Source organism: Tamandua tetradactyla, chromosome 6 (genome assembly GCF_023851605.1).
Source record: "Tamandua tetradactyla isolate mTamTet1 chromosome 6, mTamTet1.pri, whole genome shotgun sequence".
In the NCBI taxonomy this organism is placed as follows: Eukaryota; Metazoa; Chordata; class Mammalia; order Pilosa; family Myrmecophagidae; genus Tamandua; species Tamandua tetradactyla.
This window is the reverse complement of record NC_135332.1, coordinates 113,530,772-113,551,530: the sequence shown is the minus strand read 5'-3', so window position 1 is coordinate 113,551,530 and position 20,759 is coordinate 113,530,772. Positions and strand designations below refer to the sequence as shown.

Below are 20,759 nucleotides of genomic sequence, written 5' to 3'. Positions count from 1 at the left end.
AGAAGAAACATGTCCAGAGGGATTAAGTAACTTGTCTAAGATCACAGAGCCAGTCACTGGTTGAGACCTGCGCAGACATCTGATGCTAAAGCCAGTGCTGGTAGCAGTCATTTGATGATTGAGTTGAATCATTCTTGTCCCTGGGACACTGAACATTACTTTCTTTCTTTGTTTTTTTTTTAATGCTGTATGGTGGGGTCACATTTCATTCTTTTTCCATGTGACTATCCCATTATCGCAGCACCATTTATTGAAATTTTTAGAGGGTAGGGCATAGGGGAAGTGCATGGACTGGGAATCGAACTCGGGTCTCCTGCATACAGGTGAGAGAATTCTACCACTGAACTACCCTTGCACCCCTGAACATTATTTTTTATTGTAAAACAAAATACCTTGCATTAGAGTGATCACTTGACATTTTTCTTTCTCATAAAATTAGACTGAGACTTACTCCCAGCTCTCCAAATGAGAATTTACTACTCTTAAGGTAAGTGTTGGTTGCTAGAAGAAACACAAAATGCTTAGGCATATTAACTTGGTAAAAGTGTTTGTATTTATTTATTAAAAGTGTTTGTATTATTTGCTATCTGGGTTATTGTTAGATACTAAATAGTCAGGCATTAACCTGTTCTTTAACTGATGAATTTACCTATCCTTTCATTGATGGTGGTTAGGAAATGCAGTTTCCTTACCTTAGATAGTAATGGCACCCATCTGCCAACGTTGCTGTGGAGATGAAGTGAGAGATCACATAAAGCCCTTAGCATGGATAATACGCTATGTATAATAAATTGTCAGTATTATATTTGGATATATATCTTTTTAAGTGTCAATGACTGTAGACTTGGACTACTAATCCACCTCTAAATATAAGAATAAGCCTTACAGTACAAGCAGTCTTATTGTACCAGAACTGATTCCTCTGGATTAATGTAAAAAGAGTAATACAAAAAGGTATCTAAAAAGTTTCTATCACTCCATTGTGCATACAGTCCAGTGAATGGCAGTGGTGATGCCAATGAACTGGAGGGGCATTTGCACATTTACTTTGTTCCACTTGTACCTACCTGCATGCTGCCCTTGACTTGGATCATCCCTATGGAAATCCTGCCTCTCTGAGAGCCGTTGTGTGACACCTCTGCCTGTTTACCTGGAAGGTGCTTCCTGGCAGTGACTTACTCTTCCCAGGAGATAAGTCTAAGCTGCTCTTAACAGCTGGTACTCTATTCAGTACTTCACCATAAGTACTGAAGTAAATGTCATGCAACATATTTGGAATGTATTTTTCAAACAATGAGCCTTTTCCTGTCATCCTTATATAGTAGACAATTAGTGATGGAACTGATGATGGAATTCCAAATAGTAAGTTTCTTTTTCGTTTAGAATGCTTTTAAGATTCCTGCTACTACCAGTTCCAAAAGTATTTTGAGATTTTCCAGTTCTTATGGTATTAATTTCTTTAGTAGTAGGAACTCATATGCTTCTTATAATCAAACTTTTGTTCCTATTTTTTGTATTTTATAGATGTGTCCCTAAATGGAAAGAGCTTTGGCTTCAGATAGAGCTAAGTTCTAATTTTGACCACTTACTAATTACCAATATCATTTATGTCTCAGGGACTCAACTTTCTCATCTGTAAATTGAGAATGATAATTTTTTTCGTAAAGCTGTGACTATGGATTGCACAAATTACGTAACGTGCTTAGTGTAGTTTCTGAAAGATGATTGATAAATAATGGTTCTGATATTTTTGCTTTAGCGTGAATAGATTTCACCTAAAATATTTCTTGGGGTTTGTATCCTCATAAATGGAATATTTGAGAAGTTGCCAATCCTGGAAATTTTATTCTACAAGTAAATTTCCTTTTTTTGCAAGGATCCCTTACTTTTAACTTTATAATTTTTAATTTATCTAAATAACCTGTTAAAAATAAAACATTTATAGAGAAATGGCTTTTCTAGATATGCATCTAAGCAAAAATTTACACATACCTCTGTGATTTATATCCATATCTTAGATATTATGACTATCTCAGAAGTTAAAATTAAAAAAAATAAATGTATGGAAACACTTAGCAGATGCTTGGACTAGAGTAAATGCTCAATAAATAACTATTCTACTTCAAGGGTCAGCAAACTTGTTCTGTAAAAGGCCAGATCATAAATCCAAAGCCTAAATACAATTTGTAATGAATGCATGTTGCTGTGCTCTAACAAATCTTTATTTACAAAAATGCACTGAAGGTAGGTTTTGGCCAAGTTTGCCAATCCCTGATTTATTGATATAGTTTATCCTGCATGAAGTCATCGCAAAGAATTATTGGGCAGATGAATCTTAAGAAAAATTGAACGATTGCTTAACAAATACAGCAGTTTTACTGAGCTAACAACTTTTAACAAATGACGTATTTCTTTCTGGTCTTTTTTTTTTTTGTTTAACAGCTTTATTGAGGCTTAATTTACATACCCTAAAATTTATCTGCTCTTGTTGTATAATTCAGCGAGTTTTAGTGAATTTAAAGAGTATTTAGATCAGTATCCACTTTTAGAACACCAGGTTTTTTTTTTCCTCCTGGGGTAAAATTTACATAAAATAAACTGCACATAATTAAAATGTACAATTTGATAAGATTTCACAACACGCACATACACACATACATTCTCCAGTGAAATCATCACCACAGTCAAGATTGTAGGCATAGCCAACATTGCGACAAGTTTCCTTGTGGCCTGTTTTGTTCCCTCCATTCTTCCCTCAGCCCCCAAGTAACCACAGATCTGTTTCCTGTAACCCTAGATTATTTGGCATTTTCTAGAATTTTATAAATCAAATCGTGTAGTATATGCCTTTTATGTCTGCCTTTTTTCATTTAGCATAATTATTTTTTTTAAATATTTTTATTGAAAAATCTAATATGCAAACATAGAAACAGTCTTAACAAGCAAACATTCCATATACAGTGTACCATCAGTGGCTCACAGTATCATCCCATAGTTGTGAATTTATCACCATGATCATTTTTTTGAACATTTGCATCCCTCCAGCAAAATAAAGAAAAAAGAAAAAACTCACATACCATACTCTTTACTCCTCCCTCTCATTGACCACTCGTATTTGCAGCTACTCAATTTATTTTTTATTTTCCCCTATTATTTATTTTTAATCCATATTTTTGACTCATCTGTCCATATCCTAGATAAAAGGTGCATCAGACCAAGGTTTTCACTATCACACAGTCTTGTTGTAAAAGTTATATTGGTATATAATTGTCTTCAAGAATCAAGGTTACCGGAACATAGCTCTACAGTTTCAGTACATCCCTCTAGCCAATCCAATACACCATAAATTAAAAATGGTAATATACCATAAACTATATAATAGGTAAGGATAACCTCCAGGATAACCTCTTGACTGTTTGAAATCTCTCAGTGATGGACACTTTATTTTTTCTCATTTCTCTCTTTCCCTTTTGGTCAAGAAGGTTTTCTCAATGCCTTGATGCTGGGTCCCAGCTCAATCGGGGATTTCTGTCCCATGTTGCCAGGAAGGTCCACACCCCTGGGAGTCATGGCCCATGTAGAGAGGGAGAGGGCAGTGAGTTCACTTGTTGTGTCAGCTTAGAGAGAGAGGCCACATCTGAGCAACAAAAGAGGTTCTATGGGGGTGGCTATTAGGCCTAATTTAGAATAGGCTCAGCCTGTCCTTTGTAGGAATAAGTTTCATAGGGGTGTACCCCAAGATTGAGGGATTGGTCTATTGATTTGGTTGTCCCCACTGCTTGCAAGAATATCAGAAATTCTCCAAATGGGAAAGTTGACTATTTTCCCCTTCTCTCCATTTCCCCAAGGGGGCTTTGCAAATACTTCTTTATTCACTGTCCAGATCACTCTGGGATTTATCCGGGCATCACATTAACCTGGACAAACCAACAAAATCTCATGCCCTGTTCAAGATTCCAACTAAACTGACTATACAAATTAAATTAGGAAATGTACTACCCATAATATAAATTTTCACTTAAAATAATTATTTTGAAATTCATCCATCCATGCTTTAGTATGTATATCAATAGTTTATTCCTTTGTATTGTCAAGTAATACTGTCAGATGATTATCACATAATTTACTTATCCATTAACTTCTTTTTTTTAACTTTTAAAAAATTTATTTAATAAAAAATAAGAAACAAAATAAAACATACGTAATCAGTAATTCACAATATCATCACCTAGTTGCATATTCATCATTTCTTAGAACATTTGCATTAATTCAGAAAAAGAAACAAAAAGACAATAGAAAAAGAAACGAACACAGGAAAGAAAAAAAAATTATCCTATCATACCCTTTACCCCTTGCCTTCATTGATCACTAGCATTTCAAACTAAATTTATTTTAACATTTCTTCCCCCTATTATTTATTTTTATTCCATATGTTCTACTCGTCTGTTGACAAGGTAGATAAAAGGAGCATCCGACACAAGGTTTTCACAATCACACAATCACATTGTGACAGCTGTATCATTATTCAATCATCCTCAAGAAACATGGCTACTGGAACACAGCTCTACATTTTCAGGCATTTCCCTCCAGCCTCTCCATTACATCTTGATTAACAAGATGATATCTACTTGATGCATAAGAATAACCTCCAGGATAACCTCTCGACTCTGTTTGGAATCTCTCAGCCATTGACACTTTGTCTCATTTCCCTCTTCCCTCTTTTGGTCGAGAAGGTTTTCTCAATCCCATGATGCTAAGTCTCAGCTCATTCTAGGGTTTTTCTCAATCCCTTCGTGCCGAGTCTCCGCTCATACCAAGACCTCTGTCCCACGTTGCCAGGAAGGTCCACACCCCTGGGAGTCATGTCCCATGTAGAGAGGGGTAGGGCGGTGAGACTGCTCGTTGTGTTGGCTGGAGAGAGGGGCCACATCTGAGCAACAAATGAGGCTCTCTTGGGGGTGACTCTTAGGCCTAATTTAAGTAGGTTTGACCTATCCTTTGTGGGGTTAAGTTTCATATGAACAAACCTCAAGACTGGGGGTTCTGCCTATAGCTTTGGTCCACACTGTTTGTGAGAATATCAAGAATTCAACTTGGGGAAGTTGAATTTCTCCCCGTTCTCACCACTCCCTGAAGGGGGCTTTGCAGATACTTTTCCACTCACTGATCGAATCACTCTGGGATTCATCGGGGCATCACTCTGGACAAACCAACAAAATTTCATGTCCTACCTGAGATTCCAAGTACTTATGGCATTCAATCAAACTATCTACGTAAGTTATATTAGAAAATGCACTGTCAAAATACTGATTTTCTACCAAATAAACATTTTTTGCTTTAGTCTCACACAGAAGGTGACATTTTAAAATATTAATTACCATCTATTTTCAGTACCCTGCAATAATGACATTCCTTTGTTCTTCCACATGCAAAAACATTTTTAAAATTGTACCTTGTACATTTCACTATTATTATACACTCTAGGCATTCTTGGATTATACCATCTCAATCTTTAACATCTATCTTTCTTACGGATTTCAATATGTCCCCAGCCCTCCTCCCTCTATCATCTCACATGCAGCTTCATTCAGTGTTTTAACATTATATTACAGTTAGGTAGTATTGTGCTGTCCATTTCTTCGTTTTTGCATCCAGTCCTGTTGCATAGTCTGTATCCCGTCAGGTCCAATTACCCAATATCTTACCCTATTTCTATCTCCTGATGATCTCTGTTATGAACAAAATATTCCAAGTTTAATCACTAATGTCAGTTCATATCAATGAGACCATACAGTATTTGTCCTTTAATTTTTGGCTGGTCTCACTCAGCATAATGTTCTCGAGGTCCATCTATGCTGTTACATACTTCATGAATTTATTCTGTCTTAAGACTGCATAATATTCCATCGTATGTATATTCCACAGTTTGTTTAGCCACTCGTCTGTTGATGGACATTTTGGCTGTTTCCATCTCTTTGCAATTGTAAATAATGCTGCTATAAACATTGGTGTGCAAATGTCCGTTTGTGTCTTTGCCCTTAAGTCCTTTGAGTAGATACCTAGAAATGGTTTTGCTGGGTCGTATGGCAATTCTATATTCAGCTTTTTGAGGAACCGCCAAACTGCCTTCCACAGTGGTTGCACCATTTGACATTCCCACCAACAGTGGATAAGTGTGCCTCTTTCTCCACATCCTCTCCAGCACTTGTCATTTTTTGTTTTGTTGATAATGGCCATTCTGGTGGGTGTGAGATGATATCTCATTGTGGTTTTGATTTGCATTTCTCTAATGGCCAGGGACATTGAGCATCTCTTCATGTGCCTTTTGGCCATTTGTATTTCCTCTTCTGAGAAGTGTCTGTTCAAGTCTTTTTCCCATTTTGTAATTGGATTGGCTGTCTTTTTGTTGTTGAGTTGAACAATCTCTTTATAAATTCTGGATGCTAGACCTTTATCTGATATGTCGTTTCCAAATATTGTCTCCCATTGTGTAGGCTGTCTTTTTACTTTCTTGATGAAGTTCTTTGATGCACAAAAGTGTTTAATTTTGAGGAGCTTCCATTTATTTATTTATTTCTTCAGTGCTCTTGCTTTAGGTTTAAGGTCTAAAAAACCGCTTCCAATTGTAATTTTCATAAGATATCTCCCTACATTTTCCTCTAACTGTTTTATGGTCTTAGACCTAATGTTTAGATCTTTGATCCATTTTGAGTTAACTTTTGTATAGGGTGTGAGATACAGGTCCTCTTTCATTCTTTTGCATATGGATATCCAGTTTTCTAGGCACCATTTATTGAAGAGACTGTTCTGTCCCAGGTGAGTTGGCTTGACTGTCTTATCAAAGATCAAATGTCCATAGATGAGAGGGTCTGTATCTGAGCACTCTATTCGATTCCATTGGTCGATATATCTATCTTTATGCCATTACATTGCTCTTTTGACCACTGTGGCTTCATAATATGCCTTAAGGTCCGGCAGCATGAGACCTCCAGCTTCGTTTTTTTTCCTCAAGAGACTTTTAGCAATTTGGGGCACCCTGCCCTTCCAGATAAATTTGCTTATTGGTTTTTCTATTTCTGAAAAGTAAGTTGTTGGGATTTTGATTGGTATTGTGTTGAATCTGTAAATCAATTTAGGTAGAATTGACATCTTAACTATATTTAGTCTTCCAATCCATGAACACGGTGTGCCCTTCCATCTATTTAGGTCTTCTGTGATTTCTTTTAACAGTTTTTTGTAGTTTTCTTTGTATAGGTCTTTTGTCTCTTTAGTTAAATTTATTCCTAAGTATTTTATTCTTTTAGTTGCAATTGTAAATGGAATTCGTTTCTTGATTTCCCCCTCAGCTTGTTCATTGGTAGTGTATAGAAACACTACAGATTTTTGAATGTTGATCTTGCAACCTGCTACTTTACTGTACTCATTTATTAGCTCTAGTAGTTTTGTTGTGGATTTGTCCAGGTTTTCGATGTATAGTATCATATCGTCTGCAAACAGTGATAGTTTTACTTCTTCCTTTCCAATTTTGATGCCTTGTATTTCTTTTTCTTGTCTAATTGCTCTGGCTAAAACCTCCAACACGATGTTGAATAATAGTGGTGATAATGGACATCCTTGTCTTGTTCCTGATCTTAGGGGGAAAGTTTTCAATTTTTCCCCATTGAGGATGATATTAGCTGTGGGTTTTTCATATATTCCCTCTATCATTTTAAGGAGGTTCCCTTGTATTCCTATCCTTTGAAGTGTTTTCAACAGGAAAGGATGTTGAATCTTGTCAAATGCCTTCTCTGCCTCAATTGAGATGATCATGTGATTTTTCTGCTTTGATTTGTTGATATGGTGTATTACATTAATTGATTTTCTTATGTTGAACCATCCTTGCATACCTGGGATGAATCCTACTTGGTCATGATGTGTAATTCTTTTAATGTGTTGCTGGATTCGATTTGCTAGAATTTTGTTGAGGATTTTTGCATCTATATTCATTAGAGAGATTGGTCTGCAGTTTTCTTTTTTTGTAATATCTTTGCTTGGTTTTGGTATGAGGGTGATGTTGGCTTCATAGAATGAATTAGGTAGCTTTCCCTCCACTTCAGTTTTTTTGAAGAGTTTGAGTAGAGTTGGTACTAATTCTTTCTGGAATGTTTGGTGGAATTCACATGTGAAGCGGTCTGGTCCTGGACTTTTCTTTTTGGGAAGCTTTTGAATGACTGATTTAATTTCTTTACTTGTGATTGGGTTGTTGAGGTCATCTATTTCTTCTTGAGTCAAAGTTGATTGTCCATGCCTTTCTAGGAAGTTGTCCATTTCATCTACATTGCTGTATTTATTTGCATAAAGTTGTTCATAGTATCCTGTTATTACCTCCTTATTTCTGTGGGGTCAGTGGTTATGTCTCCTCTTCCATTTCTGATCTTATTTATTTGCGTCCTCTCTCTTCTTCTTTTTTCAATCTTGCTAAGGGCCCATCAATCTTATTGATTTTCTCATAGAACCAACTTTTGGTTTTATTGATTTTCTCAATTGTTTTCATGTTCTCAATTTCATTTATTTCTGTTCTAATCTTTGTTATTTCTTTCCTTTTGCTTGCTTTGGGGTTAGTTTGCTGTTCTTTCTCCAGTTCTTCCAAGTGGACAGTTAATTCCTGTATTTTTGCCCTTTCTTCTTTTTTGATATAGGCATTTAGGGCAATAAATTTCCCTCTCAGCACTGCCTTTGCTGCATCCCATAAGTTTTGATATGTTGTGTTTTCATTTTCATTTGCCTTGAGATACATACTGATTTCTCTTGTAATTTCTTCCTTGACCCACTGGTTGTTTAAGAGTGTGTTTTTGAGCCTCCACATATTTGTGAATTTTCTGGCACTTTGCCTATTATTGATATCCAACTTCATTCCCTTATGATCTGAGAAAGTGTTTTGTATGATTTCAATCTTTTTAAATCTATTGAGACTTGCTTTGTGACCCAGCATATGGTCTATCTTTGAGAATGATCCATGACACTTGAGAAAAAGGTGTGTCCTGCTGTTGTGGGGTGTAATGTACTATAAATGTCTAAGTCTCGCTCATTTATTGTAATATTCAATAAATATTGATCTGTTTCTTTATTGCTCCTCTATCTAGATGTTCTGTCCATTGATGAGAGTGGGGAATTGAAGTCTCCAACTATTATGGTATATGTGTCTATTTCCCTTTTCAGTGTTTGCAGTGTTTGCCTCATGTATTTTGGGGCATTCTGGTTCGGTGCATAAATATTTATGATTGTTATGTCTTCATGTTGAATTGTTCCTTTTATTAGTACATAGTATCCTTCTTTGTCTCTTTTAACTGTTTTACATTTGAAGTCTAATTTGTTGGGTATTAGTATAGCTACTCCTGCTCTTTTCTGGTTGTTATTTGCGTGAAATATCTTTTCCCAACCTTTCACTTTCAACCTATGTTTATCTTTGGGTCTAAGATGTATTTCCTGTAGACAGCATATAGAAGGATCCTGTTTTTTAATCCATTCTACCAGTCTATGTCTTTTGATTGGGGAGTTCAGTCCATTAACATTTAGTGTTATTACTGTTTGGGTAGTACTTTCCTCTACCATTTTGCCTTTTGTATTTTGTATGTCATATCTAATTTTCCTTCTTTCTACGCTATTCTCCACACCTCTCTCTTCTGTCTTTTCGTGTCTGTCTCTAGTGCTCCCTTTAGTATTTCTTGCAGAGCTGGTCTCTTGGTCACAAATTCTCTCAGTGAATTTTTGTCTGAAAATGTTTTAATTTCTCCTCATTTTTGAAGGACAATTTTGCTGGGTATAGAATTCTTGGTTGGCAGTTTTTCTCTTTTAGTAATTTAAATATATCATCCCACTGTCTTCTCGCCTCCATGGTTTGTGCTGAGAAATCTACACATAGTCTTATTGGGTTTCCCTTGTATGTGATAGATTGCTTTTCTCTTGCTGCTTTCAAGATCCTCTCTTTCTCCTTGACCTCTGACATTCTAACTAGTAAGTGTCTTGGAGAACATCTATTTGGATCTATTCTCTTTGGGGTACACTGCACTTCTTGGATCTGTAATTTTAGGTCTTTCATAAGAGTTGGGAAATTTTCAGTGATAATTTCTTCTATTAGTTTTTCTCCTCCTTTTCCCTTCTCTTCTCCTTCTGGGGCACCCACAACATGTATATTCATGTGCTTCATATTGTCTTTCAATTTCCTGAGTCCCTGCTCATATTTTTCCATTTTTTCCCTATAGTTTCTATATTTTGTCGGATTTCAGATGTTCCGTCCTCCAGTTCACTAATCCTAACCTCTATCTCTTGAAATCTACCATTGTAGGTTTCCATTGTATTTTTCATCTCTTCTACTGTATCTTTCATCCCCATAAGTTTCGTGATTTGTTTTTTCAGACTTTCCATTTCTTCTTTTTGTTCATTCCTTGCCTTCTTCATATCCTCCCTCAATTCGTTGGTTTGGTTTTTGATGAGGTTTTCCATGTCTGTTTGTATATTCTGAATTAATTGTTTCAGCTCTTCTATCTCATTTGAACTATTGGTTTGTTCCTTTGACTGGGCCATATCTTCAATTTTCCTGGTGTGATTTGTTATTTTTTGCTGGCATCTAGACATTTAATTACCTTACTTAATTCATTTATTCTGGTGATTGCTTTCACTTCTGTTACCTAGGGTTTTCTTGCTAGATGAATTTGTTGTCTATCTGTTCTTTGACCTTCAGTTCAGCTTTTTCTGGACCTCTAGCTTAGGTTTTGTTTAACAGAGGATAATTTTTCAGTTCTTGTTTTCTTGTTTCTTGCCCTGCTTGTATGGTGCCTTTTCCCTCCCCACCCTTAGAAGGGTCTATGTAGGTATTATGGACTCTAGCTGGGTTTTCCTGGACTAAACTGGCCTCCTATCAGGGGCAAGGAGTCACCTGCTTCAGTTTTTCCTGAGGGTGAGACCCAGCAGTTTAAAAGACTTTCCTGTGATGTCTCTGGGCTCTGTTTCTCTTATCCTGCCCAGTATGTGGCGCTTCTGCCTTTGGGTCACACCAGCAAAAGATGTTGTGGCACTTTTAACTTTGGCACACTCTCCCTGCTGGGGGTGTGGTGGAGAAGGAGAGGATGTAGGCTGGTTTTAATGGCTTCAAATTTCTAAGCCCTGGGGTCTGAATTCCTTGAGGGAGGGATTCCACCTGAGTTGGGCTTCACCCCTCTCCTAGGGAAGGCACAGGTAGGAGATAGCCCTGAAAGCAGTCCGTTTCTGCCTATGCCTGGGGCAGTTGCAGCCTGAGAAGTCCCGCCTCTGAATCCAGAGGCTGCCAAGTCTCCGTAGAGACACAGACTCTAAAGCCTCCATTTCCTCCCCTTTCCTCTTTTTCCTTGAGCCCAAGGAGTGACCTCTGCCTTGACCAGGTTTAGAGTCTCTTTCCTTTCCCTCTGGGAAGCCGCCTGTGGGAGAGGGGCGCCGGCCCCTGCGGCTTGGGAAACTCACAGTTTTGGGGGGGCTTGCAGCTGGTCCAGCCGGTCCCGACTGGGGTACACTGTGTGTCTGGTCACTGACGTGGCTCCGGGAGCTGTTCTGTAATGTTTCTGGTTATTTAGTAGTTGTTCTGGAGGACGAACTAAAACACGCACATTGCTAAGCCACCATCTTGGCCCCTCTCCATCCATTAACTTCTTGGTGGATGTTTTTATTGTTGCCAGTTTTTGGCTATTAAAAATAAAGCTGCTGTATCCCACTGATTAACACTAGAAATATAAGTTCTTGGAAGAATGACTTCAGAGGTATAATTCATATACAAAGAGTGTTTAAGTCCAGGGTACTGGGGGAAAACTGCTATTGCATGCTATGGGCTATGTTAAACAGGAAAACAACAGCAGTACCACAGCAACAGCAGGGGTAAATAATGGGGGGAGGGACAAGAGTTAAGGGGAGGTTTAGATTTCCCATTTGGTGAGAGTGTGTTTATTATCTGGGGAACAATGAACTCATCTAAAATTGAGAGTGTTGATGGACTGTGGACTTAAGGCATTATACATGATGCCAAATGAATGCAGGTGGGATAGAAAGATCAAAGGTGATGGTGGAATTATGTACAGAAGGTAGGGTTTAACAAATGAATATGATTGCTGAATCATTAAATGGATATTTCTTTTAGTCTCTAGTATCTTAGAACAGCTAGAAGTAATGGAATTGTAACCCATACCAAAGTCTGAAATCTGTTCTACAACTGATTGTTGTGCTGTGCTTTGAAATATTTTAGTTTTTTATATATAATTTTTCACACACACAAAAAAGGTCGATTGTGATGATAAAAAAAACGTTGTTTCCTTCTAGCCTCCAATTTTCTGAAATAGCTAGAAGGAAAAATCAGAGGTGATGGTATGTACCCATGACAAGCTCTGGGATCTTTCCTATAACTACTTGTTGAAGAGTGCTTTGAAAACTATTGCTTTTTTCTTTCTTTGCTTTGTATATATGTTATGTTAAATATATATATATAAAGTTAAAAAAAAGAATAAATATTGCCCCTCCTCCCTGCGCCCCCTCCCTCCCCAAAATAAAGCTGCTGTGCACATTTGAATATAATAAGTCCTGGTATAGACAAATATTTTCATTTCTCTTGACTAAATACCTAAGGAGCAGAATGGTTGGATCACATGGGTAGGTGTATGTTTAATTTCGTAAGACATTACTCAACTGTTTTCCAAAATGGGTGTACCATCTTATATTCCCGCCAGCAGCATATGATAGTTATAATTGTTCCACATCCTTGCGAATAGTTTGGATTGTCTGTCTTTTTAATTTTGGGGATTTGAGTAGGAATTTAGTGTGATCTCATTGTGATTTTAATTTGCATTTTCCTAGTGACTAATGATGTTGGATCTTTACATGTACTTGTTTGCCATCCACGTATCATCTTTAGTAAAGTGTCTGTTTAAAATTATTTTCTCCAATTGTTTTTCTACTAGATGCTTTCTAGTTTTGGGTTTTACGTTTAGGTCTATGATCCATTTTTACTTAATTTTTGTATGTGAATGTCTAATTGTTTCAGTATCATTTGTTGAAAAGACTGTTCTTTTTCCATTGAATTACCTCTGTGCCTTTCTCAAAAGTCAGTAATCCCTGTATTTCTGGGTATGTTTCTGGACCCTGTTTTATTTAATTAATCTATCTGTCTTTAAGCCAAACTATCATTGTCTTCATTACTGTATCTTTATAGTAAGTCTTGAAGTCAGGTTGTCTTAATTCTCCAACTTTTGTTCTTTTTCAAAGTTGTTTTGGCTGTCTAGATCCTTTGCATTTCCACATGAATTTTAGAATTTGTTTGTCAGTTTCTTCAAAAAAACCCACTTGGATTTTGATTAGAAATGCATTGACTTCATTGATAAATTTGGGGAGAATTAACATCTTTATAATATGTGTCTTTTGACCCATGGGCAAGGTGTATCTGTCCATTTATTTATGTCTTTAATTTCTCTCAGCAGTGTTTTGTGTGTTCAATCTACAGGTATTGCATAGCTTCTGTCAGAATTGTCTTCAGGTATTTTATGTTTTGTACTATTATAAATGGTATTATTTCCATTTCTAATTGTTCATTGGTAACATAAAGAACTACAATTGATTATTATTATTGTTATTTTTTGGGTACATGGTCTGGGAATCAAACCCAGGTCTTCTGCATGGAAGGCCAGCATTATAATTGATTTTTAGAATACTGATCTTGTATTCTGCTATCTTTCTAAACTCATTTATTCTGGTAGTTTTTTTGTGGTCTTTTTTTTAAGGGTATGTTTTTTGACATAATTGTAATCACATCGACAACAGATTTTTGTATTCTTCATTTTCACTTAAGTTCTGAAAAATAGACATTTCCTCAAGGTATAAAAAGTCTTCATAAACATTAAAATTGATAGCTGTACTCGTCTGTAAATCCACAACTTACCTAATTTAAAAAATTAACAACTGCATTATATTTCAACATTTACTTATTCTGTTTTTCATGTTGTCTGTATATTTTCATATACATAATGCTGTAATAAATATCAAGGTATATATTATAAATTACTCTCCAAAAGCTTGTACCAACTGTATAATTCTGTAACATCAGTGGACAAGAATAATTAATACACTGATTTCTTATCCAACTGTTGTCATATTTCAGCTAATTTAAGTAGAATGGTGTTTCATTATTTTCGGCTTATGTTTCTTTGACACTAGTGAGATTAATTTTTTTTCATGGCTTCATTAATTTTTTTTTTTTAGTTTGCTGAATTTTTATTTCTAACTCAGTAGATTAAAAACACAAGTGCAAATGGCATAAAGACATAAAATCACATTGTGATCAAATTAACCCCAAAAGCAGAAATTCCAGATCTTTCCCTGAAAGTTTAAGAACTCTAGAGTTTTCCTCAACTTAGCATGATCTCCACACAGAAAATATCAAAGATGTCTTTCAATGTGATACAACTATCTGAAACTCCAGAATATGAGCATTAGATGAACAATGTATTGAAACCAAGAAAATTTAGAAAACACGTCTCTATCTGAAATAAGGAGATATCAAAAGATGATTTACAAAGAGTTTTAACTGAGCTCCAATCATCATCAGAGTCTGAATCATATTTCTTTCCTCGAATTTATTTTCTTTTCCAACTTTGTCAAGTTTGCTCCAAATTTCTTTTGGCTTTGAAATGGTGGCTCCATTTAATTTCCACAGTGTTTGTGTGGACATGACCTTGATATGCAGACTCTCACAAAGAAAGGTGCTTTTTCTATGTTCAGTTCAAAAATTCTGTCTCAGTATGTTTTAGACAATATTGCTAAATGTCTGTCCAGAATGTTACACCTGAATGTGGAGTCTCTGTAGGAATTGCAGACCATGTTTTCATACTCTTTGAATTCTTGAAAAAAAATCTCCCTCACTAGGGATTTCTCTGTATTCCCCATGTCCTTTAGAAAGCCACTATTGTTTCTGCTCTTGAGCTTTCCTGAGTGCTTCAAGTTTCTTTTCTTTGAGGCTTTCCAATTCATCTTCGCCTGTCTGATCCAGTTTCTGAATTTAAGAATCCAGATGTTCTTCCACTAACTTGGTAGTCTGAAGCAACTGATTCTCCAAGACTTTTGAAAGCATGCCAAGAGATGCATCATCTTTCCATTCTTCTAAATGGTACAGTTCAGCCTTGGTGCTGAGCTCTTGGTGATATCTGAGAAGTGAGGTAACAGCTGCTCTGGGAATGCCTACCTACCCAGCTTCAGCACTGCAAATTTTTTTTTTTTTTAAGTAAAGACATTACATATTGATGTATTAAGGCTGCTTTCCAGTTCTGTAATTCCAAGATGCTTTTAATTTTTTTTTACTTGAGCGTAAATGAAACTTACATGGAGGAACCCAGATTCTCAGGAAGAGTTACGTAATCAAGCTCAAAGTTCCTGGGCAGAAATACTAATAAAACTGCAAAACGCATTTATAGAACAAAACAATGCCCTACACCTTGGCTGCTGACTCATTTATTTCAAATAATTATTTAATGGCTGTATTTGTTGAAACAGAATTTTTTAAAAGCAATTTTATTCACACACCATACAATACATCAAAATGTACTATCAGTGATTCTCAGTATAATCGCAGAGTAATGCGTTCATCACTACAAAAGTTTTAAAACATTTTTCTTATTCCAAAAGAAGAATGCCATATTTCCTATACTTCCCTGTTGTTAACACTTGGCATTAGTGTGGAACTTTTGTTACAGTCAATGAAAAGATATTAAAATTTTACTGTTAACTATAGCCCAAAGTTTGCATTAGGTGTATCTTTTATTTTTAATGCAATTTTATTGAGATATTTTCACACACCATACAGTCCATAAAAACTATACAATCAGAGGCTCAAAGTATCATCACATAGTTGTGCATTTATCACCATAATCATTTTTAGAACATTTTCATTACTTCATAATAAAAAAAACCCAAATCCCATTCCCTTTATGTGCTTTTTATCTCCTAGCATTGGTATGGTAAATTTGTTACTGTTGATGAAAGAATATTAAGATTTTACTGTTAACTGTAGTCCACAGTTTGCTATGGATGCATTTTTCCCCATTAACCACTCCATTATTAACTTCTTGTAAAAGTGTTGCACATTTGTTTGTAGTTGATGAAATAACTTTTTAGTATTTATACAATCACAATCATTGTCCACAAAAGATTCACTATGTTATACCATCCCATGTTTCATCCTCTCCTCTAGCTTTCTTTCCGGTGACATACATGACCTAAACTTCCCCTTTCACCCATAATCACACACACAACAATTTAATGCTGTTAATTACACTCACAACAGTGTTCTACCATCACCTCTATCCATTCCAAACATTTACAATCAACCTTATTACAAATTCTGCACAAATTAAGCATCAGCTGTGCATTCTCTGTCCTCATCCTGTCTCCTGGTAATCTATCGTGCTGGTCTGAAAGGATGTATGTCCACATTTTAATCAAAATCCCATTCCCTATTCAATACTGTATGTTTGAAACTGTAATCAGATCATCTCCCTGGATGATGCGATTTAGTCAAGAGTGGTTGTTAAAATGGATTAAGTTACGACATGTCTCCACCCATTTGGGCGGGTCTTGATAAGTTTCTGAAGTCCTATAAAAGAGGAAACGTTTTGGAGAATGAAGGAGATTCGGTGTGAGCAGAGAATGCTGCGGTACCATGAAGCAGAGAATCCATCAGCCAGTGCTTTGGAAATGAAGAAGGAAAACGCCTCCCGGGGAGCCTCATGAAACAGGAAGTCAGGAGAGAAAGCTAGCAGATGACACTGTACGTTGTGCGCCCTTTCAGCTGAGAGAGAAACCGTGACTGTGTTCACCATGTGCCTTTCCAGATGAGAGAGAGAGACCCTGAACTTCATTGCCTTCTTGAACCAAGGTATCTTTCCCTGCATGCCTTTAATTGGACACTTCTATAGACTTGTTTTAATTGGGACATTTTCTGGGCCTTAGAACTGTAAACTAGCAACTCATTAAATTCCCGTTTTTAAAAGCCATTCCATTTCTAGTCTAGTGCATTCTGGCAGCTAGCAGACTAGAACACCTTACTCCATGGTTTTGTTTTGACTCCATGGGTTTGTTCATTATTAACTCCATGGGTTTTCTCATTGTATTTAGTTCATAATGGTGAGATCATACAATATTTGTCCTTTTCTGTTTGGTTTATTTCACACAAAATGATGTCCTCAAAGAGTAGATGAGGTTCTAAGGTATAGACAATGTCGTCCTTACCCCTGTGTTCTGAATTACCTTAATCCCGACCTGATTTGCTTCATTCTTATTTCTAAATACCAGGTTATACATATATAAAACAGTCTCTCAAAATCCAGAAATTATAATTACCACTGTGGACTAAATGTGACTGCTGTAAAAGGTTACAATCTAAGCTCCTGTTTTTTAAATAAGCATTTTCTAAAGGAGCCCATACCATAGTTGCTCTTTTGTTTCTGGCTTATTTTGCCTCACCCCATGTCCCACAGGTTCATTTACAATGTTGCATGCCTCACAGCTTCATTCCTTTTTGTAGCAGCACGGTATTTGATCCTATGTGTACACCATTGTTTGCCAATTTACTTCTCAGTCAGTGCATTCTTCAGCCACCTGCATTCATTGCTGCCCATTTTTTAATGGAGTTGGTAGTTTTGTTTTTTTTTATTGTTGAGTTGAAGGATCTCCTTATATATTCTGGATATTAAGCCGTTTTTGGGTAGGTGGTTTCCAAATATTTTCTCCCATTAGTAGGCTGCCTTTTTTTTTTTTACCTTCTTGACAAGTCTTTTGAAGCACAAGAGTATTTGTTTTGAGGAGATCCATTTATCTGTCTGTTTTTTTTTTTTTTTATTGCTTGCGCTTTGAATGTAGTCTAAGAAACCATCACCTACCAGAAAATCTTGAAGATGCTTTGCTATATTTCTATCCAAAGAATTCCTATCTCACCCTTTATACAAATATGAACTCAAAATAAATCAGAGACCTAAATTAAAGAGCCAGGACCATGAAACTCCCTTTGGTTATAGATATCCTGTTCTGCCAGCACCATTTGTTGAAAACACCCTTCTTAACCAGTTGAGGGAACTTGGCAGCCTTTTCAGGAATCAATTGACTGTAGATGGTGAGGGTCTATTTCTGAACTCTCAGTTTGATTCATTTGATCAGTACACCTGTCTTTATGCCAGAACCATGCACCATTGTAATATGCTTTAAAATCAGGAAGTGTGAGTCCTTCCACTTTGTTCTTCTTTCTCAAGATGTTTTTTGCTATTCAGGGCTCCTTACCCTTCCATATAAATTTGGTGATTGGCTTTTCTACTTCTCCAAAGTAGACTTTTGGAATTTTGATTGGAATTGCTTTGAATCTGTAAATCAATTTGGGTAGAATTGGCATCTTAATATTTAATCTTCCAGTCCATGAACACGGAATGGCCTTCCATTTATGTAGGTCTTCGATTTCTTTTAGCAGTGTCTTGTCATTTTCTCTGTACAGGTCCTTTATATCCTGTTCTAATTTGCTAGCTGCCAGAATGCAATGTACCAGAAATGGAATAGCTTTTAAAAAGGGGAATTTAATAAGTTGCTAGTTTGCAGCTCTAAGACCAAAAAAATGTCCCAATTAAACAAGTCTATAGAAATGTCCAATTAAAGGCATGCAGGGAAAGATACCTTGGTTCAAGAAGGCCAATGAAGTTCAGGATTTATCTCTCAAGTGAGAAGACACATGGTGAACACAGGGTTTCTCTCTCGGCTGCAAGGGCACATGGCAAACATGGCGGCATCTGCTAGCTTTTTCTCCTGGCTTCCTGTTGGGAGGCATTTTCCTTCTTCATCTCCAAAAGTCACTGACTGGTGGCCTCTCTGCTTCTCATGGCTATGTCGTTCTTCTCTGTTCTCTCTGAATCTCTCACATTCTCCAAAATGTTTCCTCTTTTATAGGATTCCAGTAAACTAATAAAGACCCCCCCAAATGGGTGACACATCTCCACCTAATCCATTTTAACAACCACTCTTGATTGAGTCACATCTCCAGGGAGATGATCTAATTACAGTTTCAAACATACAATGCTGAATAGGGATTAAAAGAAATGGCTGCCTTTACAAAATGGAGTTAGGATTAAAACATGGCTTTTCTGGGATACATACATCCTTTTAAACCAGCACATATCGTTAGGTTAGAATTATACCTAGATGTTTGATTCTTTTAGATGCTATTGTAAATGAAATTTTTTTTCTTGATTTCTACCTGAGAGTGCTCATTAGTGTATAGAAACACTACTGATTTTTATATGTTCATCTTATATCCTACCACTTTACTGAAATCATTTATTAGCTCTCGTAGCATTGTTAGAGATTTCAGGACTTTTAAAATATGGGATCATGACATCTGCAAATATTGAAAGTTTAACTTCTTCCTTTGTGATTTGGTTATCTTTCAATTTTTTGCCTATTCTAGCAAAGTGATGAATAACAGTGGTGACAATGTGCATCCTTTTAGTCTTTCACCATGGAGTATAATGTTCATTGTGACTTTTCATTTATGTCCTTTATCATGTTGCAGAAGTTTCCTTCTATTCCTATCTTTTGAAGTGTTTTGTTAAGAAAGTATGTTGTGTTTTGTCAGGTACCTTTTCTGCATCAGTGTAGATGATCATGTGGTTTTCCCCCTTTGATTTGTTAATGTGGTGTATTACATTAACTGATTTTCTTGTGTTGAAACAACCTTGCATATCTGGAATAAAACCCACTTGATCATGGTGTATAATTCTTTTACTGTGCTGTTGGATTTGATTTGCAAATATTTTGCTCAGTATTTTTACATCTGTATTTGTCAGAGAGATTGATCTATAGTTTTCTTTTCCTGTAGTATCTTGATCTGGCTTAGGTATTAGGGTAATATTGGCTTTATAAATGAGTTAGGTAGTATTCCCCCCTCTTCAATTTTTTGAAGAGTTTAAACAGGGTTGGTATTAATTCTTTCTGAATTGATTGGTTGAATTCACCTTTGAAGCCATGTAGTCATGGGCATTTCTTTATGAGAAGGTGTTTTGTTTTTTTCGTTTTTCAATTGAAAAATTCAAAAACATTTACATTTATTTTTATTGATATATATTATATATTCACATACTATGTAATCATTCAAAATGTATAGTCATTGGTTCACAAAATCATCATATAGCTGTGCATTTATCCTCAAAATTGACTTTTTTTCTATTTTGTGAAAATAACATATACACAAAAGCAATAAGTTTCAAAGCACATCACAACCCTTAGTTGTAAAACAGATTTTAGAATTTGGTATGGGTTGCAATTCCATAATTTTAGGTTTTTCTTTAGATACTGGAGACTAATAGAAACATCAGTATAATGATTCAGTACTTCATACTCACTTGTTAAACCCTACCTTCTCTGTATAACTCCACCATAACCTTTGATTTTTCTCCCACTCTTTAGGGTTATTTAGCCTTTGGCCAGTCTAACTTTTTCATGTTGGAAAGGGCTGTCAATAATATGGGATGGGGAATGGAACTCATTGACGTTTTGGAGAGGCTGGCCCCTCTGCATTTCAGGACTTACCTGGTCCAGGGAGCCATCTGGAGGTTGTAAGTTTCTGGAAAATTGCCCTAGTAGTACCTTTGTAGAATCTTATATAATGCCCTAGGTGTTCTTTAGGATTGGCTGGAATGGTTTTAGTTGGGGTTTTGCAAGTTATGGTAGGTACCAATGTC

General features: G+C 36.2%; 1 protein-coding gene and 1 pseudogene across 2 annotated transcripts in view; one reads left to right on the top strand and one right to left on the bottom strand.

The window, feature by feature from the left end:
• The window catches only part of SLCO5A1 (solute carrier organic anion transporter family member 5A1), a 169,898-nt gene that overhangs the window by 36,594 nt on the left and 112,545 nt on the right, over positions 1-20,759 (top strand). The window lies entirely within an intron of this gene.
• Positions 1-20,759, bottom strand: part of LOC143685710 (thioredoxin domain-containing protein 9 pseudogene) — a 58,250-nt pseudogene that overhangs the window by 32,802 nt on the left and 4,689 nt on the right.